Consider the following 25,773-nt stretch of genomic DNA (forward strand, 5'->3'; position numbering starts at 1 on the left):
TAGCCTCATGGCTTTGACTACAGGTGACATAAATTTTAAATCTGAAACTCATTTTCTAAAAAGAAAGCCTGCACTACAGTGTTGTGTGGATTTCTTTGATGAAAGTTTTGTACTTTTCTATTTTGGTTTCCTTTGGAAAGAAGATCTATAAAACCACATTCTAGATACTTTTTTTTTAACTGACAAAGAACATTATTTGTAAACATTTTGGAGATTAGGACACTACACAAGCCCAGTAGTTGGGTTGCAAAAATGCCAGTGCAGTTTCTAGAATTTTTGCAAAGTCCCATGCTTTGCTTTGCCAGCACAGAAACAGCCGTTGTTTGCATATGTGTCTGTCTGGAAATTTGTCTCAGTGAACAGGTCAGCCCTAAAGAAATTCTTCCCGTTGAACATATCCAATAGAGCAGAAAATCTTGCCTTGTCTCTAAGGTAAAGGAAAAAAAGGACTTTTAACAACTGCTTAATTGTGAGTACTAGCCTTAAAGGAACTTTCTTGGCTTTGATTCCTACCACCCTTCCCCATGGATGCTAAACAAGTCAAACATATGCCAAGGAACTGATCATGCACATCATTATCTCACATGTGAACTCTAGCCTCTCTTCCCATTTAATTTCTGAAACTGCCTGTATCCTATGGCATATGCAGTATGTAGAGGTCCTATCACTGTCAATGAATTAGTGCTACAATAACATGAACTAAAACCAACTTGAAATGGTTAACCATGAGATTAATAATGGGTTTACTGTCCTTCTTGTGGGTAATGCAGTGCCATTTCTTGTTCTACATAAATAGGTATAGAGATGCCCACGATTACAAACCTGAAGGTCTGTTTGCCTTGTGGCTGATGGGTGTCAACAATTTATTTGATTCTAATTTTGCACTGCTCACAGTGACGTTCGGCACTGATGTACATTATAACTTCCGAACACTTATGAAAGTACACATACATGTATTCCCAAGACTAGTGACTTTATGGGGATCAGTGCATATGGAACTCAGGGCCAATGGCTCTTGAACTCCAGGGACATCCCCTTGAGTTTTCTGAATCATCCAAACACTGTGATGACGGGTACCATTAAAGTACTGTGTTTTCCCGGCCCTCTGTAAATGGCAATCATGGATTTAATTCAGAGGGAGACTGATTAATTAGCCTGAGACAAAGCTTTATTACCGGGAATAATGGAACTAAGAACAGAGACTGAAGTGAAGCTGAAGAAAGAGGATTTTAGACTGAATACAAATAAAAATTTCAGGCGGTAAAAACAGTTGGGTTTTTACATTGCCTCCCAGGGGAAGTCGTGGAAGTTTTAGTACTCAGGGCATTTTAAAGCTAGAACAGACAAAACACTAGTGGGGTATGTTGAAATAAAATATGCACAGCCCCGTCTGTGAATTAATGTTTACTTTCAATATAATTATAAGTGAAGCAACAGAGTAATGGGAATTTTTTGTACACACACGAAAGCTATGGCTACTCTGTTTCCACATCAACCATATGCTGCACATATTGCTTAGTGAGGATGTGTGTCACCACTGCCCTCTAGTGGGTGAAATGTTAGACCTATCTGATCAGAATCATCTAACAGGCTCTCCGGGCTTGGGCTAGATCAATCCTTAATAACCTAGGGTAGGAAGAAAATAACCATGTTGACGCATTTCCCCATAGAATCGTAAAACTGAAGGGCATTAAAAAAAAACCAGAGTGAAACTCTGTAATTAAGGATGCCATTTAATGTTTCTTCGCACACGGTATTCATTTCTGTGTATCCCTGCCAAAGACCCATTGTGTAATGCTGTCCTCATATGACATTAAAAATACCAATCCCCTGGAAATTTTAAGAAAGAAACCTCCCTGGCTTGAAATATACTAACTTTTCTTTTGAAAATGAAAATAAAGTCTCAGGAAATTAACCAATACATAAATAATGGCAAGAAGAAACATGAAAGTCAGTAACACCCTTTAAATCAGGGCAAATATAGGAGTTCCCAGTGCAGTATGTTAGGAAAGAATGGATAGAATTTAGTACTGTATTTATGGACCTGAGGCAGGAAAAACAAAATCTGTTTTTGTATGGTGAGATTATTCTTAAGGTGAGACATCTAAATATTATACTATGGGGGCACAATGCCTCAGAAAGGAGAAATATAACCAATAGAACAGAGGGGATGATTTTTCTATGAAAAAAAAAAGCAGCAGGATAATGAACCTAGATACAAATTGCTTGTGTGGGTGTGTCTTCACTACAGCCAAATTTAGGTTACTTTTGTTGTGCTGTGTCCCTTCCACAAAAAAATTTGGGCCTGGACTTTTGCTAGCACTATGCCACTTAAGTCATGTGGCAAATTTGACAATTTGGCTAATACCATTTTGGCTAATACCAATTTTCTTATAGAATTCAATTAAAATCCATGCAATAAAGACTTAACAAGTGCCTACTACACAGGACTTATCAATCCACTTGAAATAACTAGATTCTTTGAAATTCAATTTAAATTTCAAACTCTGCAAAGAAAGTAATCCTACTAAAAGGCATGGAAGCAGCAATCAGACAATCTGAATAGTTGCCAAAATACCTGGAGAGTTCAGGTAGTATAAATACAATTGCAAAGGGAAGAAAATACCCACCATAGATAATGGGTTCAATGGGCCAATGCTACAGGCATTGTGTAAGAGACTAATAGGGTAAATGGAAGATAATCTGAGTTAAATTCCTGGCTACTGAAACCTAGTGATGGTGTGTCATTAATGGCGACTGCACCCAAAACATGGCATGGGCACAGTATTTTCTTATTGGATGACACCTCTCCAGAAAACACTGTCTTAGAAGGCAATAATGATTTAGAAATGAAGAAATAGACACCAGAGGACATCTTTTCTACCGACTTAAAAAAAGTACCAGATTAACTTGATATATGATGAGGTAAAAGCAACATGCTATCTTCTGTTATCTGGGTAATCCCTAAGAAATGTGGTCTCAAATATCTTGAAAGCTGTGCTTTCATCCTAACTAGATTTACAGTACAGTGATTAGCATCTCTATAGATAGATGTCTGGAACACACAACAGAGCTGGAGGAAAACAGTATGGGCCCCAGAGAAGAAATAAAGCCAATTTTCTACTTAGTACCACGGACAGAGCTGTCAGCAAGAAGAAACATCCTTGGTGTTATCCTTGGTGTTAAAGGAATAATGAACACAAAAAAAAATCAATGTTGCATTTTAAAGATGCTTTTTATCCTCTTTATGACTGACAGTCAGGTTAGTTCTGTGCCCCACTGCCTACCCACAGGGCAGTCACTGGTGCTGAACAGGGTCAGCTTACAACAAAGAAGCATCTTGCCCACCTGAGCACATGAAGAATGGGAGAGGTTGATATAGGAGGATGATGTCTCCTTGACCTTTCTCTGTCTCTTCTCTGGTCTACGAAAAAAAAAAAGCAGCAACAATACAGCACTCTCAGGAATAATACCAAGACTTCCATAACAAGATGAGCAACTGTGTATTTGAAACTCAGAGTCTCACTGACATGATGATTGCACTGGGCCAGAACTAGAGAAGGAGAGCAATTACAGGCAACCTTTAAAGGAAGCCAAGGGCCTATCTTCCATTTTCTGTCATGTTCCATCACAAATCAGACTCTCTCCTTTCCCGCAGTTTTCTCACAGATAGGCCAGAGATCCCTTGGTTGCACTATCCTTTCTTTTTGTGCAGCTATACAACATTCCCTGAGAAATTAGCGCTGTTCTTCTCACACTTCAGTACTAAGGGGCCTGTTGCAACTGCCTTTTATTTGCCCTGCTGAGCCTCAATGTTAAGTGACAGCGCTCAGAATGAGGTTCCTGGCATCCATTACTTGGCCTTTAATTGTACAGTTCTTTCAGTAAAAAAAAATATGAATGCATGAATTTAATATTTGGTTTGCCAAGCAAAAAATTGTCATTCATTTTTAAAAGGAACTGTATCGCTGAGGTCTCCGTTTGGAATATCTCAGCTGCAATTTTAATTGGTTTACTGTGTTTTCCTTCAATATTTTGCTTCCTGGCTCTCGTATAGAGGTAGAAAAGTCTAGTGAAGCACATGGATAAGTTGGAGCCAAGGTGTTTTGGTACCTGGCATTTTCCTAGTTTACCATACATACACATAGTATGGTGCAGTCCTCACTTAAGTCCTAGCAAGACAAGATAAGCTCTGTATGCCCAGCAGCATTTCAGAGGCATTGAGGGTAAGAGAGAAGGTAAGTAATTCACCACGCGTCCCCATTTCTGTAATGGGGAAGGACGTCTTGATACATTTACAACACTCCTCTGGGGATATTTCATCAGTTATACCTAAACTCTAATGGACAATAATTGATTTGAACTTTCCACTTAGCACAGAGCTGTAAACAGCTTCACTCCAGACTGCAGCAATGAGCCGACGTTTTGTAAAGTGGAGAGAGATTCAAAAATTTTTGGTACTGGGTCATGATGCAGCCTAACAGTTTTTGTATCAAGGGAAGAAACAGTTTGTCCTCGTGATTTTAATAGCCAAGCTAATAGAGTTGCAAGCTTGCTTGTAGGTGTAGGTTATAGTTATAAGGCATTCTATTTTCACCTCCAACTCTTATGGGGGGTTTATAGCTTAGCCATAAAAATGCACTCCTGATTCAGACTTACATCAGAATACACTCCAAAGCAGAAATTTCCTGAATGCTAATTTTCTGGTGAACAGCAAAGTTGCCATTTAAGTTACAATCAGGGTTTGACTTTCTAAAACAAAACAAAATAAAGCTCTCTATGGTTGGTAAATTCCTGTTGAAAATATCACATTTTTCCCCCTGATTCGTCTCATCTGGTTGTGTCATCATTTTGTCTGTCCCTCCTTCCCCTTTATATCTGCTTAAATCTCTGGCTAGTCTTCTATGGAATTAATACCAAAGAAGACAAAGCTTTGACCACTCAGAAGTGATTTGACTACATTGTGTCTCACCTCCCAATGGTACTACGCACCTTTCGAAATGTGTTGGGCATCAGAAATTAATGAAGTCTAAGGAAATCTTTATTTTATCTAAATCAGTTCTCTTTCCCTCAGGCATTACAGCAGGATAAGAAGGGGATAGGAATGGGAAACTGACATGTTATTTATACCACTACATTATTGCACATGCACAGTGATGCTTCCTCATCCCACATCCCTGAAGATTTGTCACAGTGGGATTCAGAGTACACTTGGCAGCCGATTCAAGATGACAAACTGTAAATGTTCTTTTCGGGACTGTTGCTACAGCATCACTAATGTCAAAGATCAGCCAACTTAGTGGCCTCTGAGTGGGATCTGACACAATAACCCGCTACAGCTTGAATAAGTCATTTTAATCTGTCATGTCAAGAAGACAAGGTAAGAAGTCAAGTTTTTGTGAATATGTCTCTTCCCAAAGCATGGCCAAAAACTTGTTTACCTACCTTTTGGTGGTTTGACATGGAATGTGAATTTTCTGGTAATCCAGCTAATGAAAATAGAACTTTAAAAAAAGATATTTCACTGCCTAAAGTTTTTTTTTTTAAAAAAATCTTGCCTCTCTTTTGCAAATCTCTATAAGAAGTTCATAAGACTAAAAATTTTATTAAAAAATTACTTGAGATTTTAAAATGAATGAACAGAGGCCACCCACTAAATATGCTTGGCTTAAGTTTTTCTCAGCTTGGAATTAATGACAAGGGGTAGTAGACACTGGAGTGTATGCCATTCGGAAAACACTAGGAATGGTGCTTAAAACTATGAGTTTCAGTTTCTGCATCATAAGATAGGTAAAATGTTATTTTCCCCACCTTATCTCCCAGAAACGCAATGAGATAAGTGCACTCAACCCATGTGGAAAGTGGCATATCTTTTCACTTAGGTGTATGAAGCTAGCCCTATTTAATCATCCATCCTCTCATTTTGGAAGATGTTTTTTCAATTCAATTCAATAAACACTTATTGAGAACCTATGACGAGCAAGGCACTTTATGAGGCACTGCCAAAGATACAAAGATCAAAACATCAGTAAGATAAGGTACTTGCCCGCCCTCAAGGAGCTCATTCTGTAACTAAGTGTAAAAATTCTTGTTATCCCCTCTTTAAATCATATTTTGTTCTTTTAGATTTGTTTTTATTAATATGTATTTTTTAAACCTAGCTTTATATTTGAGTCACCAAGACAATCTTTCTGCCACTGCCTCTAATCACTAAGTATTCATACAATGGTACCCAGTGGTTCCAAATGATTTTCTTAATAATCAACAATTTAACAATTTACTTAGTAAGTGGTATTTGCTTCATAGCAACTCCTATGATTTCATCTCAGCACTGATATTCAGTCTCAGCAAGTACTGAAATCCATTTCAAAACCAAAGGAACAAAAATCTAAAAAGAAATGGGGAAACTAAAATCACCCAATGTTTTATGTCAACATTGGGGTTCAAAATTCAACAGTTAAGAAGAATGTGAAGAGCTTGGATAGCTTTCAGATGAAAAGTGTAAGTACTGGTAAACAATAGCTCAGAAGAAAAGTAAAAGGAACTGAAAATTGTTTTTAACCAAGAAAAGACTAAAAGAGGACTTAAATAATAAACTTCAAGGTAATTTTCCCTAAGCCTCTACATTTAGATCAAGAATTTTGAGAGAGTCTGACCAGCTCATCTTTCTATTCAATTAATTCTTGATTACTTCTAGAACAGAAATTCTTAGCCTGGGGTTCATGAACTTTTTTTTCTTCTAAATATCTGGTATTTCAGTATAATTGGTTTCCTTTCTAATCCTATGTACTTTATTCTATGCATTTGAAAACATTATTCAAAGAAGTCCACAGGCTTCACCAGAATACCAAAGGTGCCCACGATATGAAGAAAGGTTAAAAACCCCTGCTCCAGGAGCAGCCAGGTGGCACAGTGGATAGAGCTCTGGTCTTGGAGTCAGGAGGACCTGAGTTCAAATTTGACCTCAGACATTTGGCTGTATGACCTAGGCAAGTCACTTAACCCTGATTGCCACCCCAAAAAGCAAAAAGGAAAAAAGAAAAAAACTCAACCCTGCTCCAAGGTCAAACAGAAACCCCTCTGGCATTTAAAGTTCTCCACTGTCCAGTCCCTTTCTACATCACTAAGCACCCATCACCCATATCTTTCAGCATGAACATCTAACCTCAGAAATAAGAAAACTCTACAAATCAGAGCTTGATTTATTGTTTTGTGGACTATCTAGACTTTAAAAAGTGACAGAGAAAATGTTAATAATTCAGATTAAGTTAAAAGTGTGTTTTGCACACCGTTTTTTTTTGGGGGGGTGGGAGAACCAGTTGTTAAACATTTATCAATATACCACGGCTCACACTTTAAAGTTCAGTCATACCAGCTTACTTGTCATTCTTCACACACAATGCTCCATCTCCTATGTCTAAGCCTTTGCACTGGCTAAATATCATTCCTGCAATGCTCTCTCCACCTCTTGGAATTTGTTTCCCTTCAAGAATCATTTCAGATGGCATATTAGGTAGAAGGTTTCTTCTGGTTCCCCAGCTTCTTGTGATTTCCCATACAAGGTTACTTTCTGTCTTCTTGGAATTTGTCTTGGATATACCTATATATGTATATGCTGTCTACTCTGTTAAGATGTAAGCTCCCTGAGGGCAAAGGCTATTTCATTTTTGTATCCCCAATACTTGGCATTATGTTAGGGCTTAATAATTTCTTGGTGATTGATTGATTGATTGTGTCAAGCATATAGAGACTGGGGCTCAGATGTGTTATGACTACATTCCAGATAGAACAGGAAGTAATGGGCTTAAATAGAAGCATGAGATACTTGAGTTAAAGAGAAGACCCTTCTGATGATGTTTAAGGAAGCATTTTATTGAAAGAGGTTGTGCAAACCTCTTTTCCTAGGTTTTCCAAAAATAGGACAAGTTGCTATCTGCCTGTAATGGTTTATGGATTTTAATTGTTGTTCAGTTGTTTTAGTCACATCTGACTCTTTGTGACCCCAATTGGGGTTTTCTTGGTAGAGATGCTCGAATGGTTTGCCATTTCCTTCTCCAGCTCATTTTATAGATGAGGAAACTGAGGCAATCAGGGTTAAGTAATTTCCCTTGAGTCACATAGATAGTAAATGTCTGGAGTCAGATTTGAACTCAGAAAGATGTATCTTCCTGACTTCAAGCCCCTCACTCTATACACTGAGCCACTTAGCTGCCCCAGTGCAGGGATAGTACTGTTAGAATGCAGGAGAATGGCCCAGATGACCTCTTATGGTCACTTCGAGTGTTTGTGTCTCTATAAAGTGGCCATTTTACATAAGAATTATAGAACTGAATGTTCAACAATAGAGGAATAGCTAAACACATTTTGGGACATTAATATAAGGGAATATTATAACATAATTAAGACCAACAAATAAGAAGATGACTAAGAAAGACTTTTTTTGGAAAAACTTTTATGAAATAAAGCAAAATAATAAAAGCAGAACAAGCGGAATGGAGTACATATTAAGTATCATCATATAAGGAATGAAAGAGAATGTACAGATGAAAAATACTGATGATGATTTGAATGGAATGACCAAAACGTATTATACTTTATGCACTGAAATTATTAATTGAATTAAATGTAAATAGTTACTAAGAACATTCAGTTGATTTTATTTATGTTCCGTGTTAAGATTTTAATAAAACATGAAAATATGAAAAAGAATTGTAGGGTTTATCTTGAAATACTTTTACATAAAGCACGTAGCTTCTTCTACAGCGATTCGGCTGTATAAGGGATCTAGTGCCTTATGAAGTCTTTGGACCCTCACTGATCAGTCTTTACAATTGCATGGCAAGGGTCAAGGATATGAATCTAACCTGCAAAACAATTAAGATATTCTTTAATTTTGAACATCCCACTTACTGATTTTTCTTTTGCTTTGTTATAATTGTCATATAACAACCTAAATTCAGGGGCACATCTTTTAAAACAATGCATTATTCAACATTCTAAGACAAACATACAATTTGGGAGTGGAAGAGATGCACACACAGACAAGTAATCACAGATACAAAGCATGGTGAATTTCAGCGCCATGTACTTCCCACCCCAACTCATCTCACCGGGAAATGGAACATAGGGCAACTCCAGTTCTTTTATGATAATTCACAAAGGGAGGCCATATAGATATGCATGCAAAATCTCCGTCCCCCCCCCCCTCCATTTATATGCCAGGATTTCAACTCTGCGACACCGAGTCCCTTCATTTAGCCAATTAGTCTTCCCAGCTTCATGTAACGCACGCCAAGAAGAAGGAGAAATAGAAGTGCTGACGTTCATGGCTTTGAAAGTTCTATTCTAATGCCAGAGCTGCCTCTTGAGCAATTTCCAGAATGTATTAATATGGGAGCAAAGCTCTATTCCTAAAAGACATGAATCCCATTATTCTAGGGAGCTCCCCTTCAACATGTCACAGTCACGTAGTACTTTTCCCTCCCTGAGATCTTACAATTTCAGTTATTATGGATGGGCTCAAGTTTATGGTTCTTACTCAAGTAAAACCTAACAGCTATGCTTAGGTAAGGGCTGGAGAATCAGGAACCACTTAAAAATGTCTAGCAAAATAAAGTACAACATGGTCTCTAGATTACAGTTATGGCCTTGAGGAATTTTATTCCTATATTGGGTAAAGAAAGTCATTTGACTAGGAAAGCCACAGAGCCAATAACTAGTTCAGAAGGTGAGAGCAAAGAACTCGGTTTCAAGTGTCTTCAAGGTTTCTCATGTCAGAGGACCACAGATCTGGACCTGGAAAGTACTTGTCAGGGCATCCAATCCAATCCTCCTTATTTTACACAGGAGGAAGACAAAGTCCAGAGGTTAAAATGAGAAGGACATACAAGTAGTAAGTGCCAAAGGAGGGATTAAAACTCAGGGCCTATGACTTCCAGTTCAAAACCTTTCCTCTAGGGGAAACTGTCCCCTCCACTCCCCATGCCATCTTAATACAGAGATGTAACAATTTAAGACAACCTAATATGCAAACGCCTTTACTCAAGTCTTAGCGCAGTACCTCACTGTAATGCAGAGATGGCCCTTGGTTTTTGAAGGCATAATGGAGCATAATCCTTGGCAGGTCCTACAGATCTGGAAAGCTTTTCAGTACAGGCCTGATGATGGATTGTGTGTATCTATCATCAGATGACTTCTAAGCTAAATTCTGAGAAGCTCATCAGAAGTTTGGTCACCAGGTGGTTAATATTTTTCATAAAAGATACCCTTAAATTATGAAGGAGTTGCAATTTGCAACACTGAAGGATCTCTCCCCACTGACAATATTATGGATCTTGTATTTAAGCATTTTTTACCAAGTAGGCCCGTGCTTAATCTGAATCTTTTTCATTCTACAGACAATTCAATAGACCCCGGAATCTTCTTTAAGAACCAAATACTAGTAAATATTGTTGGAACTAGGGAGGTTCAGGACATTAATTTATTGATACATGTATGTATACACATATAAATATATACGTGTGTATGTATACATGTGTCTATGTACATATACACACACACACATATGCACACATACTTGCAAAATTGTGTCTGTCTTTATGAGATTCCTTGTAATTCTTGATCAGAACCCTTTTTTCTCTGGCTTTCGTTCCTGCAGTACTGTCAAAGATCAGCTGATTCTTCTTTAATTGTGTCTTCAGTATCTCCCTCCTTGGCTGTTCTTCTCCTTGCCTTCTCAATAATGATATTCTCCAAGGCTCTATCTTAGGCCTCCTACTCTCTTTCCTTTACACCCACACATCTGAGTGGCTCATTTCCTCATATAGTCTCTCCTATAAGTTGTAGGAAGATGACTTCCAAATCTTGTCTCTCTGCTTCTGACCTCCAGCACTATCTAGTGTTAAATCTTATATTATCTTCACAATACTTCCAATTAGATGTCTTGCTATCATCTCAAATTCCCGCAAAGTGAAGAAAGAATTTTTTTCCCCTCAAACTTTGGCACTACTTAACTTCTAGCATACCATGGGTCCTGTCACCACTGCAAGTCCCAAACCTTTTGATAAACCTTCAGCACTCATCTGGCTTTTGCTTCCTATACACAGTCAACTGTCAAATCCAGTTGTTCCTATGTGAGGAATATCATTCAAAGAAGCCCTATTTGTTTCTATAGTTAAATGCATACTTAGTCCTTGGTTACAGTCTGGTACCATTCCAATATCCTTGCTGTTCCATGCTTTCCTCATGCTAAACCTTTTTGCATTCTGACACTGGTACTATTAAAAGGAGAAAATCCTGTATCATTACTCAAATGTAGAGACAAAGCAATCCCCAAAATGCATGACTCCTAACTTCACCCATTCCTTTGACTGCTCAAAGATTTTTTGATTTTTGGTTTTGGTTTTAAAATACCAAAGTGGCTTTGGTTATAAAATGCCAAATTTATGCACCAAAAACTAGGGAATGGAGAAGTAGCATATCTTGATTTATTTCTTGGTAATATATGTGTCTTGAGAGCATCAGCACAAATACACCAAAGAAATATGTCTCTCATGGGATCAACTATATAAAAAGACAGAACACATCATCAGCACAAAAATCATTATCCATCTAATTTCTCCCATTCTAGATGGCTCCGGTGAGCCCCTCGATCATTACTGACTAGGGTTAAGATAGACCTTAATGGATTAATTAAACCAAAGCACACTTGGAATGCTGACTGAAGAAGAGGAGATCCCTGACAGGGGCCAGAGCAACAATCGTGTTTTCCTTTTACCCCAATACGCAGGACTTGCCTCTTTCAACCAATATATGGTCAAGCACAAATACACTATCTCCAATATAAAGATTCTGTTTCAGCTCACTAGGGCATTCCCTTAGTACTTATCACATTGAATACACCAGTACTTGCTTTATTCAACATATTTTTTTTGTCTTAAGATATTAATAATGTAAAAACTCCTTCTCCCTCTCCTCCTTGGCCCCCTCCTTTTTATTTAAGAATGTGAGTAGAGGTAAGGCAAGAGGCAAAGTACTCATTTATGTAATCAAGAATCAACCAAATGAGATGAGGAGGGGCGAGACTACTGTTTGAATGCCAGTGCAATTCAGAGAGAGGGCAGGGCCTTGTAATGTTCACAAAGAGCTGAAAAAAAAAAGAAGTACCCAGAGCCATAAAGCCACCGGTGGCACACCCAAAGGCAGCTGTCATAATGGAGACTTTCAGAACTGTTCATTTCAAGAGTATTTTGAAATTCAAATGTAAGAGTATAACAGGATAATCCAAAGGGCACAACTTAGGGTCTTTTTCCTTTTGTAAAAAGACAAGGAAAAAGGGGGGAGGCATGCAGAACTCAGAAGTACTATACTATCTTGGCAGCTTACTCTTACTCATGAACCAAATCAGCATATTAATGAAATCTCTCTAAAACTCATTTTCATGATGGGAGACCATCAGACTCTGCGGCCTTAGCACACTCCATAAACATGCAGGTATTTTTTCAGTTATACATAGACACATACACCCACACCCACACCCATACCCATCCCAACCCCCATAACCATAACATCTCTCTCTTGAAATGGTGAGAGTAAAGTAGTCTGTCTCATTAAGATCAAGTCTAACTAATGAATTAAGAAAAACAAGCATAAAGCTAGAGCGAGGGTCTAGGCAGACCAGATTTCCACTAAATAAGAGAGGCACTCTTAATGAGACCAGAAAGAATGAACTGGGTGAGAATTATTCTCCTATTGGAAAGCCTGAACCAGGAGAGGCACTTCTGGGGGGTCCAGCTGTCAGGCCAATCCCTACCATGTTGAGTCCTTGTGTCTAAATGATAAGTATTTGAAAGGAAAAGTCTCCTGTTAGAATGGCTGGTCTGAAAGACTGTCAAAAGCAAGAATAAACCTTCCCTTCCACCCCCCTTTCTCTTATAGCTTTCATTTGTGAATTTGCATGGAGTTGGGGGTGGAGAGTAGAATATAAGTTCATGCCTCTCAAAAATACCTCTTACTTCTTATCCTGGTGGAGCCCGCTCCTCCCCTGCCCCCACCATAGAGTCAGAGTGCTTTAGATCTAGAAGAAATAATACCTAAGTATAATACCTAAGCCCTCTTGAGGTAAAGTGACCTGTCAAAGGTCACACTGCTAGTTATTATTCTGCATACCATTTTTGTGTGAGGCAGATTGAGTTTTATCTTCTACAAGGGATAGGCTGGCAGGAATAAATCCAATGGGATCAAATTCCCTAAAGCCTTCTCTTACTAAAGCAACACACTGCCTGCTGTTATGGCATTTCATTGATTGTCAAGGACTAGCTTTATCCATTCTTTCAATCATTCACTCAACAAATATTGACTAAGTAGCTATCACTGCATCATGGACACAAAGATGTATTAAACATTGTCCCTGGACTCAAGGAATTTACAATCTGGTGGTTCATTAGGACTATCTATAATCTGACATCAGAGAAAGAGTATAGACAAAGACCCGAAAGAGTGACAGAATAAAGAATCCATAATAGAACAGGGACACAAACCTGATGCTGAAAAATGGGCTGATGTTCCAATCTTCCTGGCATGTAGCATTCTAATTTTAGCCTTTGAGCACTGGCTTTCTGGAAGTCTACTTATTTCAACCAGCTTTCTACTTTAGGAAATGCCTTGACATCACTTCCCTTAATGTCTCAGGAAGAGACCTGCTTAAATGCATATTCAGTCCTTGGTCACAGTAAAAGTCTTTTGTCAAGCTGCTATTTTTAGTAGGAGGTGAGGTTAGAGAGAAAGACCTGTTTGGAGCCTTCTCCAGTTACATATAATATATTTTTGGTGCATTTGGCCTATAAAGACATATTGACAAACAGTCTCTGCCTTCAAGGAGCTTACATTCCACTAGTGAAAAAAACACATGTAAATACCTAGAATAAATACAAGATGATTTGAGGAGGAAGAGAACACTCAAAAACTAGAGGCAGCTGGGCTGATACAGCTGATCAAGTACTGCACCTGGAGCTGAGAGGACCTGACTTCAAATCCTTTCTCAAAGACTTACTGGGTGTGTGGCCCTGGACAAGTCACTTAACTTTTGTTCTCAGATAATAATAACACCCTCTCCCAGGACTGTTGCGATGATAAAATGAGATAGTAGTCGAAAAATTCTCTGCAATTACTTAAAGAGCTATATAAATGCTAGTTGTTATCGTTATTATTATTACTATTATTATATAGGAAAGGTTTCTTTAAGAAGGTGGCATCTGAATTGAAGTTTAAAGGGAGGTAAGAGGTAGAGGTAAGAAGACAATAAGTGTATGCCAGGCTTGGTGAACAGCCTCAGCAAAGGTACAGAGTTGGGACATAGGATACTTAGCTTGGGCAACAGTTTGTTGGAACACAGAGGGCATAAAGGGAAGACTATAAAATAAGTCTAACAAGGTTGTCTGGAGCCAGATTGTGAAAGGTTTTAAATACCAGGCTGAAAGGACTATATGTCATCTTGGGAGCTACCAGAAAACTATGAGTGAAATGTCCAGATTTGTGCCTTAGTCATGTGATTTTGGTAGCTATATGGAGGGTGCATTAGAAAGGGAGAGCAAGAAAGCAGGGAGAGCAACTGAGAGGTCATACCAAGAGTCCTGGTCGGAGGCAAGGAGAGGCTAACCTGGGTAAGTGAGAAGGCAGAGGCATGAGACAGACTGTGGGGATAGATTGGACGAGGGAGGTGTAAGGGAGAGAGAAGGGCTGATGTTATGAGGTTTGTGAACCTGCATGCCTTAGAAAAGTGGGATGTTCTCAATAGAATTAGGGAACATTGGAGGAGGGCCAGATTTAGAGGAGAAGATAACGAGTCCTACTTTGGATGTACTTAATTTGAGATGCCTATGGTACATCTGACAGGTGGTGATGCCTAATAGGTAGCTAATGTATGACTTGAGTTCAGAAGAGAGAATCAATCAAGTTGGATATATAGATTTGGGAGTCATCTGAGAAAAGATAATAACTGAGCCTACAGGAGCAAAAGAGAGGTTATGTGGAGAAAACTGCTGCTGTCATCATCTTTCCTATTTACTTCTGTATCCACGAGGTCTGAAGGCCAGTAAAAGCTAGAAGATAAAAAAAGATAGAGGTTTCCTTCCTATACGAAATTTCAAATACCCAGAAAGATATTTTAAATGAAAACACTTAATCCCTCCCCTAGACTTATACTAGAGTTTTAGGTGGAACTTCAATGATTTTCCCTTACTACCTTAACCATGTCTTCCATCCATCTTAAGGTTTAAGGAACAGTCTAAGAAAGGAAAAATAGAATCATAAGATGATGTATAACAACCTGAAAGGGACCTTAGCATCCATCAAACACAAGCCCTTCATTCTAGAGATGAGGAAACAGTCCCAGTAGAAGGATGGAAAAAGGAAATGGAGGAGAAACAGGGGTCTACACAAAAGAAAAAAGAAAGGGGAAGTAAGGAAAAGTTTGTAAAAATGGAGCAGAAGTGCTCCAGAGCAACTTGCACCCATGTCCAGGGAACAGAATTGAGATGGCCAAAAGAAGTCCGGGAAGATGACTCTCTTCTACTTAAGGCACTGAGTCAGACAGACTCAGCGCAGAGAAGATGGCTAAGTCAGTCTGGGACTCTGGATCTGAGAAAGTCTTTATCTTTGGCAGGGAATGGGGGCAGGCAGGTTGGATAGGGAAATTAGAGGTCTAGCTCCTACTCTACTAGATCCCAAATTTTTTTAAAAATTAAATTAAAAAGCACATTGCAATTTTCATTCCCAGAACATATTCGAATGAAAGTAAAAATGCGCCATAAAGTTGAATATAATGATATGGGGATTCTGTGCTATTTTGGATTTTCAATGGCACTGTTCTGTTTGTGTGGATAATCAAGAGTTGACAAAACACCACTTTGAATGGCTTTGCTGAAACAAAGCATGAAGGGGATTATCAGGAATTAGAATTTCAACCTCTAGCAACAAAGAGGTCAATCTTTGGAGACCCAATAGTACAGAAAATAAAAATAAAAACAACCCCCAAAAGGGTCTGCTATGGGTAGTGATTCCTAATATACTATGAAGGAATACTATGATCCCAAATCCCTTGGTTTCCTTTTCAGGATCTGAACAGAGGGCGAAATTTAGAGGGAATATCTAATTAGACCCTTAGGAAACTGGGAACTTACAGCCTATGTCTGAAATTAGATTCAATAAAGTTCAGTCTTTCTGTATGAAATACATGACGACAATTCCACAGATTCTGAGATGTTAGAAACAGTATTTCATGTCAGTTTTTTCTTTTACTGTACCACTGCAGCTTGACTAAAGGATGGGCAAAAATGGGTCCATGAATACCAAGAATGATCTGCCACCATCTCCAATCTTGCCCCTGACTAAGTGAAAGTCCAGTTCAGGTAGAATAACTGATGTGCAGCTGTCTACTTACACAGACGGCAGAGAGAACAAACACACTTGTATTTTGCTAATGTAAAAGTCCCAGTGGAAACATTAGCACTCAAAGACATTAATGTGGATTTGGGACACTCCCTGAAGGATTTTGATTCCATTAGAAAAAAAAAAGACAGTGACAGATATAATCCTGCTTTGATATGTTTAATGCCATTTAAAGAGAAACTGCACCCATTTACCTCAGACCAAGACACCAAGAGTTCAAAAAGTGGTGCATCATTTTCTCACTGCAACGAACAAGCTCAGACGACATTATGTGAAAATTAATTTGGCACGCTCCTGTGAAATTTCAGATTTCTGGGATGAGCAAATGGGTACAGTTTTCTTTTAACTGTTTTTGAACACCATGTGTTGAGAAGAAAACAACAGAATGGCAATTGCTCATTCAAAATGCTAACTTGTGGCAAGGCACAGTCAAGATGGCCCACCCCAGCCAAGAGGCAGGTGTGAGATATGCCTTTCCCTAACATGCACACCACATGTCCCTGCATTCTGTAACCTCTGACATCTGCTTTTGGCTATTTTATTAGAGTGATAATGGTCATGACCCTATCACACATCTGGTAGGGGAATGCTGATTGTGGTTATTGTGTATATACAAGAAAGAAGGAAAGAGAGGGAGAGAAAGAAACACAGACAAAGACAGAGAAGTACAGACACACTGAGACAGACACAGAAAAAAAGAGAAATTCTGGGGGAATATATTGGAGATAGCAATGTAATCTTTCCTAAAGTTATTTTTTTTTCCAACTCATACAGCCCTAGGACTAAGATGATCTGCTTCAGTTATTTCCATATGGATCATATTTAGAATTGTTTCTGGTTAGGTAGACCTATTTTCTACAGAGTTTGAGGAACATTCCTCTTAGACCAAGGGCACAGAAAATGTAGCCATCACATAGCTCATTTGGCCTAACCAAAAGGCTTAAAGGTAATGAATGTATTACTTCTCAGGGAAATGAATAAGCTCAGAAAACATCAAGGGAAAAAAATTCTGTATGCTAGACTGGTAAAGGCCCTTCAATCAGATACCATGATTGATGATGTGTTTTACCTCCCCAGCTGATAGCACTTTATTCAGACATTGTCTCATTCAACCTCATAACAGCCCTGTGATGAAGAGGAAGAGTCAGGTATTTATCTAGTTTACACATATGAGGAACATATATAAATAATCCAATGTAAGAAGGTGCTATGGTACCATATGGAGGTCTACAAAAGGAAAGTTTTTTGTCAACTTAAAACTGATATTTAGAAATGGACAGCTAGATGCCATGGTGAGAGTCAGTCATTCTTCATCAATGCTAGAAATTTAGATTACTATTATTATGTTAGAAGTTTGCATTGTAATTGCATTACATTCTTCCTTTACTAATGTGGAAAGTTAAGCCTTTTCATTCTCCTTTTTCTTCGCTGAAGGGAGTTGCTATACTAAGTTGGAATTGAGTGCTTCACCCTTCCCACTAAGGGTAATACTTGGCCCAAGAATATTTAGTGCCTTTTATAAAGAAATATTACAATACTTTTCAAAAGAAGGACAAATAAATGTTCAAGTTAGTCTCATACAGAGAAAATCAGAAATCTGTACTTTACAGAAGTAGTAAAAGGAAGGGAAGAAACTATATGACTCACACAAGAAGGTAAGTCCCCATGGAACAGTGAGGGAAACAATGTGTATGTCCAGACATCTAGGCCTCTGTTCTATCTATATAATCACCCTCCCTTTCATTTGTTATTCCATTTGGATACTCTAGCCATGCACTATCACGAATAGTACTCCAGTGTATTTTGCGCGCACGCGCGTGTGTGTGTGTGTGTGTGTGTGTGTGTGTGTCTTTTTAAGAGACAGGATGGAATTACTGATGTGCTTTTGTAAAAGATTCAAGGTTGTCTGGATCCTAAAAGAATGCAGTTTTTAAAAAAAGCACGCTTTCTTTGATTCAATGATGCTTACATTTGGGCAGAGTTTTCTTTTTCCATCCCCAAATACTGTATTTGAGATGATCTGGCCACAATGGAAAGCTTTTAGAGTTTCAAAAAGTGTAGGCGAACCAAGACAGAATTAATCTCTGAAAAATAGAGACTTAGGCACATGGAAAAAAAAAGTTTAGAAGAATCCAGGCGGGATACAGTACAGAAGAAAGGTATTAGACCACCTCTTCTATTCCAAATGAGCTGACTAGAAAGGAAAGGGGGTAAACAAGGGGAAACCTCTAAACACAACTGAGCCTCTGCTGCAAAGCATAGCTTTCATTTTAACATGGGTCTGGATTGGATTTATCCCAAGAGGATTTAGTTTCTGAAAGAACCAGAATGACCTGGTTATGTCAAGGTCTCAGCTATCCTATGGTGCCCCTGCATGAACCATAAGAATGGAATCATACAGTAGCCCTACTTATCTGAGGCTATAGGGAAGTAAACTTGTTTGCTACAATAGGAATGAGTTAAATTAACTAAGAGAAAGAAACCATGGGCAACAAACATGTCACGATATTGAAGACCTTTGCTTCTAGCATTATTTCAGTACCCTACACTGATGTCACAGGAGTGAGCAAGACAGAGGTTCCTGCTTGTTTCTGGGTGTTTCTTTATGGCATAGGTATCGGGAATAATTTCATAGAACTTCCAGGTAACTAACTGAATAATTTGTCTCATTCACTACTATGCCACTAAGACAGAAGGAACAAGAAAACTCATGTCTATAGGTGGCTCGCTAACAACCATCTACAGCTCAGTTTGTTACACATGCCTGATTACCTGAAATGTTTATTAAAAAGTCCTGAAAGGGGAAAAAATTTTTTTTTCATTTAATGCAGGCTCCAACATTAGCTCAAAATCTCTCCATCCCACATACTAAGGTGTTCTGGGAACTCTGTCATTGCCAGAAACTTCTCTGAAAATACTGAAAAGTCTGAATTTGGGTACTATATAAGTGACTAATCTTACCAGCTGTGAGTCGGCTTGAATGTCAGTAATAAGATATTTCCCGCTACAATTTGATTTAGTTAAAACGTGTTTGAAATTCACCCTTTTATTAACTAGAATTACCTCCCTCCTATAACTGGGGCTCTCTTGAGAAAGAGATGCTGGTGCAATCCAACCTCCCTCACATGATTGGTGCATTTCCTGGCAGCAAATACTATTAAATTGATAACTACAGAAATAGGTCAAAATGTCTTTTCAATAGCTGCTAATGTTCCCCTAATGCTCTATAGTCTCCCTTTGATTCTGGTGATAACCTTCTCTCTCAAACACTGATGGAGGAACTAGTAATCAGGTAATGACCAAAAGGGAATAGTGGAGAAGCTGGCTTGGGTATCCACATACCCTCTGAGGGGTTCACGTGAACTTACTATGCTGAAGGACAGTTTTTCCTAACAGAAACCTAGAGGCCCCAAAGTTTTCAGCTTAGCTCTGCCACTGAGTTGGGTGACCTGGAAAAAATAATTTTACCTCTAAGCCTCCATAGCCTCATCTATAAAATGAAGGTAATAATTATTAACTGATCATCCCAGATTACAAAATACTTAAGAGATCTGCAGAGATAGAGCCTATGTTACAGCAAAGGAGTGTTTTTAGCTTGTATTTCCTACTTTCATACCCCCATCAAGTGGGCTCTTGGTTACCCAAGATTTTCCCCAGATTGGTCAAACTGCAGCTATTTTGCCTTCTTCTCATTTTATTAACAAGGGAGGGAGAGGGAAAATGAAACTGCTGGGGAAGTGATTCCTGTCCTTCATTTCATGGCAGAAATGTACCTTGGAGGATAACATCATTCCTGGGGTTGGCAGGGAGAGGACATTTGCTACCTCTCCTACCTCCTCTACCTCCTCAGGGGATGACTTTGTTTTTTGCTGATCTCTCTGAAGGTACTGAACTACTTGCAGAGAGTGCAAAGACCCATCAGTGGATGGTGGGAAATTACAGACTAAATAGTGGTGACACTTTCTCTTTAATTTTGCTCCCTAGCAAACTGATTTGGGCCCTCAAGTTGGCAAGAAGCAGGAAAAGATCCTTCTGAAGGAGGATACCTACCTACACACACACACACACACACACACACACACACACACACACACACACACACATGCACGTTCTACATCCCTCTCCTGACATTCCACTAAATGGAGTCATTTCTGTTAGCAATCTTGATATCAGTGGCTTCCCTCCAAAATCATTTCTAGTTTATATATGTTGTGTGTGTGTGTGTTTGTCTTCCTCATTAGGCCTTAGTCTCCTTGAGAGCAGAGACTGTTGCTGCCATTTCTCTTCTATCTCCAGTGCTTAACACAGTGCATGGCACATAGCAGGAATTTAATAAATGCATTTTGACTTGACTTGAACAAGCCTCTGTTTGGGGATGCAAACCAATTTATTGGAGTTTAAGCCAATATGATTCTCATACTTTATTATTTTGATCAGATCAACAAATAGCTGCAATCACCTCCAAGAGAAGTTTAGATGGTATGAGGACATACTGGTAATTTTGAAATATGAAACTGGGGAGTTGTTCGCTGGGAAGACCTAAGCATGAAGAAGGCCCTAGGACCTAAGGGGTTAGGAAAGAGTGGTGAGGCTGCTGTGAAGATTTCTGCTCACTTTGTCATTTTGCCCAGGGCCCTGATGGGGGCTGGCGTGCCACAGAAAACCTACATTTCTGCTGCTACTTTTGACTCTTTTGTGTTACTTCTGGTCATGCCTAAATTGAGATGTCAGGACTTATTTGAAGGAAAACTTCAGCCTATCTCTGGTTCAACTCAGCTTTTCTAGTACAGGCCTTCTTTTCTCCATTAAACCCTTTCTAGTTCATCTATGTTTCCCTATTTGTTTCTTAATTTCCCTCTCCTCCTGAATAAGAAGAAGAAGAGGAAAGAAGAAGAAGAAGAAGAAGAAGAAGAAGAAGAAGAAGAAGAAGAAGAAGAAAGGAAATAGAGGGAAAAGAATAAGATAGAGAAAAAACCCTTTCTGTTAAATAAAAGTAGATCAGATTCCTGTCATATTATCCTTATCTTCGAAGCGTAGGAGGCAAGTAGGTGGCGCAGTGCCTGTGCTGTGCTGTGCTATACTGTGTGCTGTACCTGAAGTCAGGAAGACCTGAATTCAAATTTGACATTTGACATTTACTAACTGAATGATCCTGAGCAAGACACTTAACTTCTGCCTTAGTTCCTTCAACCGTAAAATGGGGATAATAATAGCACTTACCTCCCAGAGTTGTTGTGAAAATCAAATGAGATAATAGTTAGAAAGTGCTTAGCATGGTGCCTTGCACAGAGTAGGCACATAACAAATGTTTGGTTCGTTACTTCTCTTGACTCTTCCTTACCTCTGCTTAGTAGACATTTAGTAAATGCTTATTGACCGAGTGACTTGTTGACTGATTCCACTCACTCCATTTTTTTTTTTGTAGGTACAATGTAGTTACTCCTACTTTCAGGCAGTGGGAATGCATAAGACTACCTCTAGTCTACATTTTTTATGGCATAACTTGAAGAGATCGTAACTCAGAACTCAGCAGAACTGTCTGACAGTTCATGTTATGAACAGATGTCTCTGAACTGGCCTGGGAAAGAAAGATAAGATGCAGGATAAAAAGTAGCCAGTAGTGGCACTGGCGGCTCTTCATGGAAGGGAAGTCAGGTCAGAGCTGGCTGGGAAGTAGCACAGGGTGGTAGTCTTCAGAGTTCAAAGATAAAGTATCTACCTATTCATTGAGGGCTGTAAGCATGTTCTAGTCCAGTGCTCTGGGAGTAAATACAGAATATTCCTCATACTTCAGGCTTTTTATAAATGTATCACAGAACCTCCAAGTTGGAAGGGACATCAGACATAATTTCTTGTTCACAACCTGAACAAAGATCTCCTCTACCACATATTTAACAAGCTGTAATAATAACTCTACTGGACAAGCCGCGGCTCCCCGAGGCAGTCCATTCTCCTTCTGGATGACTCTCTTCATTTAACTAGGACATTTTTCCAGGCATGAAGCCTGAATCTGTCTCTCTGAAATCTTCACATGTTGTTCCTAGCTCTGTGCTCTCTCTTCCACTTAAGAATCCCTCAAATGCTTGAAGAGAGCTTTCATGTACTTCCTGTCTTATCTTTTCCACACTAAAACATCCTCAGCTCCCACAACCAATCTTCATATGAAATAATCTTGAAATCCTACTAATTCTCTTCTGAATATTCTCCAGGTTACCAACGTCCTTCCTAAAATATGGTGCCCAGAACCAAACACAACAGTCTAGCTGTAATCTGACCTGGGTAGAGTCTATGGGCATGGTGACTGTTACCACGTAGTTCTCAACAGTAGGCCTCTCTTACTGAACTTGAAGATTACAGTTTTCAGGTTCCACATCTTTGGACAGATCCTGAGTTCATAGTCTATGAAAACACCCAAAGTTCTTGGAGATGACCAGCTCTAGTCTGTGTCAGAATCAGGAGCAGACCACAGGTCTTCCCAACTCCAAATCCAGCTGTCCAACCACCATGCTCCCTGGCTGCCTCAAAGACCACCTTGCTGTTCCTGAAACTAGACTAGATTGTGATCACGTAAGTGTAGATGTTGGAAGTATGGGGAGAAGAGATTGGGATTTTTTTTAAAAAAATGTTCTTTGAGATAACATTATGTAGACTAAAATCACCCTAAAGAGATTTATGTAGAATTCTCATAGCAAACCAGGTAATTAGCTACTTTGATCTCATCAGAGAACTTGTGTGAAAGGAGTAAAACTGGTTTTTAAAAAGTACTCTTGGCTTAGAGAAGATATCTATCTATCTTTCTTTCTTTCTTTCTTTCTTTCTTTCTTTCTTTCTTTCTTTCTTTCTTTCTTTCTTTCTTTCTTTCTTTCTTTCTTTCTTTCTTTCGTTCAGCATTAAAGGCCCAGAAATATAAAGATAAGATAGGAACAGTTGGTCACATATGCAAACCCTTTCCTTTACTTCTAAGGATTCTGAGTTGCCATGTATCCCCAACATAAGCAAATTATAACACTTTGTTGAAGGGATCAAAAGAGCTTAGTGATATAGGAAACAACAAAAGGTCACTGAGATGCAAGGGAAGGGAGACTATGATAGATGTGGCTGAGGTCAGTGAGCTCCAATGCATAGTCGAATTAACCACAATAACTATTTTAAGTTTGGGGAAAAAAAAAAAAGGAAACAGGATAACCAGGTCACAGCTTAGGAGAAATTCACTTGTTCCACCAATAGCACTCTATACCTGGTTTTGTTTTATTTTTTTCCTATAAGGCAGAATTTATTATTCTAACTTCAAGCTATGACTTCATGCTCCTTTGGATCTAAGTTCCTCTAACCTGAATGCTTAGAATGGGTAAGAAAGTAGCTATTAAAAGGCTAATGGTCATCTTTACAAAATCACATTTTTTTCCATTTACCTGCTTTCTCCAAGTCATTACTATTTCACCGAGATAAGGGTGTGTGTGTGTGTGTGTGTGTGTGTGTGTGTGTGTGTGTGTGTGACCACACCCATAGTGAAGGAATAAGGGAGAAAAAAGAGATGAAATGCCCACTACTAGCCGCATAAAAATAATAGTAACACAAGTGGTACATACACATCTATCCATCTATCCAACTATCCATCTATCCATCTATCTATCTATCTATCTGTCTATCTAGTCTCTCAAGGATTTTCAGCAATTTAGGCACAACAAAGTCTTTCTTTCCTTAGCATTGGAAGGTAAGCTCCTTGTGAGCAGGGACTGTTTCATTCTTTGTAATGGTATCCCCAGCACCTAGCATGTAACTTGGTACACAGTAAGTATTTAGTAAATGCATGTTGAAAAATTGGTTAATTGAATGAATTTACTGTATTATCTCTTTTTCTCCTACTATTTGTACACCCAATGTAGAGATTATTTCTAAGTTACCATTAATTTTCTTTTTCATCTAGAATTACACATTGTTACTAGACCAATATGTACTCTCTTGAATTAGGGTTCTTTTTATATTTCTATTGCCAAAGCAAATAATTCATTTTTAAAAACCATAATACTCTTCCTTGATTCAAGCCACTAGTGTCCATGAATATAAATACAACCTTGGTTGAATTTAACAAAATCTTATATTTTAAAGAAACTATCCAGTCTTAGCAAGCATGCCATATTTCTTAAACTAACGTGACTACTCTTCACAACTGAAGTGTAAACAAAATTCTAGTTCACTAATTTGCTAATTAATCTTATCTATTACATAATAATATACATATTATATAGGCATGGCACACACATATTTCTCTGTACACAATATTTAAAACATCTCTATGAAGCAAGTAGGAAAGTGTAAATACGTTATACATTTAACTCTGCTAAGGACAGGGAGGAGGTGTGCAACTTCACTTCCAAAGTATGGTGAAGCTGGGTAAATGGGTGTTTGTGAGTATGGCTCATGCTTAGAAGCTGCTATATTCCTAACATAGGATGGCTTCTTTAAGATCCTTAAGACTGCCTACAAACTCTGCTAAATGTGTTATCTCTGGGATTTAAAGCTGTTCTTGAAGAATTACACTGACCTTTAGCTTTACAGAAAGCATGAGTAAAGGATCTAATCACTAGATTTTAGAGCTGGAACCAACGATAGGGAAGCCTATTAAAAGAACAGGTGGTTTTCCATTGTGAAAACAAAACAAAATAAAACTGAGATAGGTGGTCTTGAAATATACTGTATAAGGAGTCACTTTTACTTGAATCATGGTTCTTCTGGTTACCAGCAACCTTGAGTAAGCCACTTAATTTCTTTGGGTCTCAGTTTTCTCGTCTGTTAAATGAGAGGTATGGACTAGATGGTCTTTAAATTAATTTCAGCTTTCAGAATGATGATCCTATTTCTAAGACTACAATGAGTCTTGAAACTTCAATAAAAAGCAAGGCTTTCTTTAAGAGGAAACCTATCTCATTGTTCTCCAGAGTGACAAAGCAAAGAGAAAAAAAAAACTCCCTTTAAAATTTTTTTTAATTCAATTTTTTTTTTTAGAGTAAAGGCTGCTTAATTTGGAATGGTTCTTTAGCAGTACACAGGGGTTGTATATATACCTGCACGTATAGTTCTGAGATCTTTGATTACACTATCTTATTTTGGATAAATTAACTCGGGGATATACGTAGTATTAAATTGTCTTTTAGGCAGGGCAAAACTGAATGCAATTTTGGTATTATGGTCAACTCTATTGACTTTGCAGATTATGTATGGGATATTTAAAAATCCAAAATTTTGGCTTTCCTTTGCCAGCCACAGTAGACATCTAGTCTACTATTGCTTAAATTTAGTTGGAGCATGCTCAGGAAATACAACCTT

The 25,773-nt window shown here is 38.5% G+C and overlaps 1 long non-coding RNA gene across 1 annotated transcript in view; it reads right to left on the minus strand.

Moving 5' to 3' along the window:
- LOC144454516 (uncharacterized) overlaps positions 1-25,773 on the minus strand; it is a 917,779-nt gene that overhangs the window by 44,788 nt on the left and 847,218 nt on the right. The window lies entirely within an intron of this gene.

Source organism: Phascolarctos cinereus, unplaced genomic scaffold (assembly GCF_003287225.1).
Source record: "Phascolarctos cinereus isolate Bilbo 61053 unplaced genomic scaffold, phaCin_HiC Scaffold_726;HRSCAF=1367, whole genome shotgun sequence".
Lineage (NCBI taxonomy): Eukaryota > Metazoa > Chordata > Mammalia > Diprotodontia > Phascolarctidae > Phascolarctos > Phascolarctos cinereus.